This window comes from Morone saxatilis, unplaced genomic scaffold (assembly GCF_004916995.1).
Source record: "Morone saxatilis isolate NCDOM2014 unplaced genomic scaffold, NCSU_SB_2.0 Contig7, whole genome shotgun sequence".
In the NCBI taxonomy this organism is placed as follows: domain Eukaryota; kingdom Metazoa; phylum Chordata; class Actinopteri; family Moronidae; genus Morone; species Morone saxatilis.
The window spans coordinates 4,358,451-4,364,450 of record NW_023340246.1 but is presented as its reverse complement, the minus strand read 5'-3'; positions in this window follow the sequence as shown (position 1 = coordinate 4,364,450).

The following is a 6,000-nucleotide window of genomic DNA, read 5'->3' as shown; positions in this document are numbered from 1 at the left end:
CAGTTGGGGTGCAGTTGTTCTTAGCTGCTGTTTAGCTGCTAAGCCTGAGCTTTCTAGCAGCCTGTTGTCAATGTAATCTATGTTTTATAATTACTGTATGTCAGAGACAAAAGAGTGAAATACATGTCATACCTTGGAATGTTGCTACAGATGAAAAACTGTTCTTTGAGAATGACACTATCCATTTTTGACTAATTTCTTGAAAAAATATACGTCTTCAGTAGGAACCAATAGGCTTGGGGCTGAGACACAGACTGGGTAAAGCCTGAAAGTATTGAGAGACGGGCTAACATGTTTTTGCTTTTGGTCTTTGATTTTTGCAGTTTTTATCTCCTCTTTCACAGAGTATGTTTCTATAGTAGCCCAGAACGGACAAAACCAAAACACTGCTGTAAAGAGGTGACTGTAATTTCTCCTATCCATGGCTGGGAAAGGGCTGAAGCTGTTTTAAGTGGCTGCAATCCTGAAACTTCGCCTAAAGATGCCACTGAATCGACACACTGGTCCTTTAAATCTTTTTAAAAACTCATATGAATTATTGTTGTTTACTAATGGATAGATTGTGTCAGAAAATGCATCCACACACTCTTCGCACATTTCTTTTATTCATACAAATTCCTTAATTCTAAAAACCTTGAGCGAGAGACCATCTGTGAAACTTGAGAAGTTTTTTTCATAACGTGATATTTTTATCTCGATAGACAAAACGGTTGACCTACAAAACAATGCTTGGCATCAGTAAGTTTAAACATTTACCTATTTACCTAATAAATATCCTGTGGTTCACAACTTGTGTGTGCAAACCAGTGAGGCTGCAGTCTTCTTCCTACTTGAACCAAACTCTTTTCTGCCACCAGGTGCCAGTGTTTCTTCTGTTCCTCATCCCTGACAAATATTTACAAGGCACAGCCCCAGACATGACAGTAGAGGTCATTTAGTGCCTTTGAGATGCAGAGACAGTGCAAAGCCTTAATTAAAAGACTGCAGGTGCACCGTTAAAATCTGGAGAAACAGAAACACGTTCACAAGATTGTTACTGTGAGGTATTAGACTTCCCAGATCTGTGAGTGGATGGTCAAATATAAAAGAACTGGCAGCTATTGTTTCTGTTTTTACTCTTTTTCCTTGTGAGTCATCATGAGTCTTCTGTGTCTCATCTGCCTCCCTTCCCCCAGCTGTCACCACCACTCCAATAAAACCATACACAGACAGAAAGCTGGTTTTAGCTCTGTGTGCAGTGAAAACAGTCTGATGATAGAAAATGTCAGAGGGGTAGTTTCTGTGTTAAATAGTACAGTATAGTGAGTAGCTGTTGGAGGGGTGGATTGGGGTGGCATTTGTCAGTGTACAAGAATGGGGGGGGGGGAAATGCATGGTTTCCTTGTACCAGGAGCCAGCCCCCACCTTCCCATACACATTTCTAGTTCTGCTAATTGTTTTGGGCTTGTTGGCCAGGATTTTCATGTCATGTCCCTCACCTTCTCTTCCACTCTCCTCCTCCACTGGATCTATCTGTTGAACTACTGATCTGTCCACACAGAAATTTAAATTTACGTAATTGGCATGATCATAAGAATTTGCCCACTAAAACATTTAATTTCAAAATGACTTACTCTGGCAAAATGGCCTGTTTGTGAATTGGTTTCAAGAAAAGGTATGAAATAACTAAAACATAATATTGTATTCTGTAATAATTGGTAATAAGAAAACAAATAACATCCCGAAAATGTCAGTGTGAAACAGGGTTGCTGTATGATTCCAGCCTTAATATAGAGAATAGTGGTGAAAGAAATATTTTGATCGTTTACTTAAATGTACAACAATCTAATCAATTTAATAATAATAATAATAATCAATCTAACCCTAACCCTAACCCACAAATATCAGTGGGAAGATTGGATATTTCTATATAATTCTTAATGCCTGCCAACCAGATTCTCATTGAAATCAGACAAATCAAGGTGGTGGAAACACTGCTACTTTTGTCCACAGGGGACCCAGAATCAGCATAAAACAAAAGCTCCTTGTAGCTGCTTTATAGGTCCAGTGTGTAGGATTCTGTGGCATCTAGTGGAGTAATTGCATATCACAAGTATTGTCGCTTCACCTTCTCCTTCCAAGCAGGAAGGAGAAAGTACGGTGGCCGCAAAACGTGCAAAAAACACAAATGCCCCTACAGCCAGTGTTTGGCTTGTCCGTTAGGGGCTACTGTAGAAACATGGCTGGCCATGGAAGGTGACCCGTGGTGTCTTCAGCTAAGGCTCATTATAAGGTAACAAAAACACAGCAATTCCTGAGGTGAGTATATACTAATTACTCGCACTGAAATTGTTATTTGAGAAAAAATATAGAAACTGTACTTTAAGAAACAAAAGGAAAAATACAGTTTCGTATTGTATAATTGTTTTTTGTTGGATTATTATTAGTGATGCATTCATGCGTAAGCAGCATTTTACTGTTGGTGGGTAGTTTAATAAATAACAGTGCTTTTTATTTTATGAGCTTATCATATGAACTGTGTTAATTGTGTTTATTAATTTTCCAGTAACTAAAGCTGTTTACAAGGTATGAATAATACTTCAGAATATAAGAAATACAGGAAATGGTTTTTATCATTTAGCACAACATACACTACACAATACGCAGTATACTACACTATGCAACTACATGATACAACATACAATATTACACTCAACAAAGAAAAGTTATTTTGACAAATCAATGAAAAAATAACTAAAAGACTGCAAGCATCATGAAATGAGACAGAACTTGAAACAGTGTAGACCATATCAAATAAAAATCTAAAAGATCAATGAATGAGCTCAGTTACATGTGTTGCTCTGCTGTTTTTCCCTCAGGGTCTTACATTCTCTGACATTTTGCTGCATATTGCAATGTCAGCTTTTTCTCTAAGTAAATATTGAGTTTTGTTTTGGTCTGTGAGCGTGTCACATTCATGGTGAATGTATTTTGTTTTGGTATAAAGCTCCTTCTGTCTTTGTACAGGCTGGAGTGTAGCAGGATGTGTTGCTCTGTCTACAGTAACTGCCATTCAGCTCTCTCTCTTTCTTTAAATCTTTCACTGTTTCGCTCTATGTCTCACTTTGTTTCTGTTTGGCCTCTTTTCCCCGTCTCTCCAGTGGGATGTGTTTGTTCCCCCCCCTCTCTCTTCATGTTCACATAACACAGCATACTGTAGCATTTCATAAGATTCCCCTCCTCCTCTCTCTCCATCACTTTCCTCCCTCCCTCGCTGTAAACACAGGCACTGGCAGATTGTTTTGCTTTCATTCTCTGGCCTCTAACCCTCTCCACTACATACATCTGACCCCAGTGTTGCCCTTAAAGACGTACATCACTGATTTTACTCATCCACTTTCATTTACTGGACTTAAACCTGAAAGTAAAAATAAAGAAAAAGGTCGTAAAGTCCTCTGTGGCACTGAAGAAACTTTGTCCAATCTGAGAAAATGTTGAAATGCTGAAAGATGCTGTCATGAACATCCTCATTAGTATGTGTTTCTGTTGTTTTTAATTTTGCTTGTTTTCCTACTGGTATTTACTGCTCTGGTTCCAGCGGGGTCAGGGCCCAGTGTCCACATCTTTATGAAAATACATGTGTTTGTTCCTTTATGGCACATTATAAAAGGCTTGCATTTGACCCAAGTGTTTATGTTAAGTGTGTATATCCCTGCAAAAATCCCAATCAAAAAGGGTGTTTAACAAAAAACCCCTGATGATGTCATGAGGGTTTTTTTCCCTGATGATGTTACTGAATTGCATTCATTTAAATTGGGGTATTAAACACTCATTTTGCTATGTTGTGTTTCTTTATAAATCAAGAAGGGGGTTCAAAACATTAATGATGCTTGGGAGGGCTGTGCTTTTTTACAGTCAAACATAAGCTTCAGCCTCCTTCACCACCCCTGTCATTTCAGCAGAGTCCCTTATGAAAGTGTGTGTGCGCAAGTCTGTTTCAGATAATTAGTTAATTTGTGTGAATGGATTTGAGAATGTGTCCATGCATGAGCCCACATGTGCCTTTCTGTTCCACGTCTTTTAATTTGTGTGTGTGTGTGTTGGGGGAGGCTGGTGTTTTTTGCAGGCTGTATTCGCTGACTCTGTCAAAACTCAGTCCCAGACTGTGTCAGCACTTGAGAGAGTGGGAGAGACAGAGAGAAAGAAAGAGGGAGAGAGTGGCTGCAGACACAAGTTAGTTGCTGAAGCAAAGGGAGTTTGCCTGCGGAAAGATACTGCATGTGCTTGTACACACGCATACCAAAGTTACATTCAGGACAGAATATTGCCAATTTATACATCCATGGCACTGCCAATACGATTCACCAGGTTTTCATGGTGTTGTTTTAATGTTGTAATGTTATACACAGAAATAATTAAAATATTGGTTAATTCCGAGGAGATGTAAAAATATAGCTCCTCTCTAGTCTTCCAACCACTCAAAGCACTTTTACACACATTCACACAGCAGTGGCAAAGCCCATCAAACAGAAACTAAAGCATTCACATTCACACACCGATGCACAGCATCGGAAGGAATTTGGGGTTCAGTATCTTGCTCAGGGATACATGTGAGACATGTGACAGGAGGAGCTGGGGATTGAGCCAACAACCTTCTGATTAGGGGACGACCCGCTCTGCGCCACAGCCGCAGTCCACTTCTCTCAGCAACGTCTCTCTCATTGAATCAGAAATGATCCTAAACACCATTCTGTCTCTGATTAAGGACGCCTCCAAAGCACCAAACTCACACAACTTTGCTCTTGTCCTGAGTTCAGTTACATACTGACTGATAGTCATGTCTCCAGAATCCTCTCAATCACAGAGAGTTTAAGCAAAGGACGACAACAGAGCAAAATATGTTACCTAACAACCGAAAAAGCACTCTCTTGCTTACTTGAAAGTAAACTAGTCCTGAGCAGAGCGGTCAAATGTTAGACAGACAGAACAGGTGGATGGACGCATCCCTGTACTTCATGGGTGTGCTGTGTCTGGAGCAGATGACCAAATAAAGAAAGCCTATGTTAGCCTGTCACATACAGTTGAAAAAAATGGCAAAAACATTGCAGTCTACTTCTACATAATTTTCCTCATGATTGGAAACTTTGTTTGATATGAAAATCCAACTTTGTAACATTATATTGTATATATGACAATATAAGTGGAAGCACAATAGGTCCCCTTTAAAGCTTCACTAATCTGAAGGTTTTACATTAACAATGGATCAAATTACTGCATAAAGGTGCTCATAGTGAAGATATAAAATATTTATATCCCAACGTCGTCTCACGCAACTTTTCATCAATCTTATCAGTATTGTCTACAGAAACAGCACACAGCTGCAAAAAAAACAAAACCAAAACAAACTTGGACGCTACCTGTCCAGCACCAGAAATATCGGACTTACATTCACCATGTGGCCAGAAACAAACCAAGCTGTTTAATTTTCACAGCTGCCATTAGATTAAATAAAGACACACATTGTATTAGAGCAGAGTTTTGGGAGGAGAAAGTGTGCTGTGCTCATTAGTGTCTGTATAAATGTGCTGACAGCACAGGAGTGTTTGTGTATCCCACTGTATCTGTATCGCTCACTCTGAAAGACAGGCTGGAATATAGGAAAACTACCAGTGGAGCTGTTTTACACAGGCATTAATGGCTGCATAATACCTATTTTTATATGTAAAACAGAAAACTATACAAATTTAAAGCATATCTTTACTATTTGAAAGAGACATTTATTCAGTCTGTGGCTTTATGATGGAAAAGTGTGTTTTTAAATAGAAAAACTGATATGTACTATACAACACAGTCGAGTGATGCATCCATCTATATCCATGCCCATGTATCAGCCCTTTTGGGTCATAGTCTTGCCCCATTTAACTTCTGTGCTCAGGGCCCTTACCTTGAATGACTGAAAACAAGGTTGATGGTGGATGTATAAATGCACAGCAAACTAACCAATGAACCAAAGGCAATGTG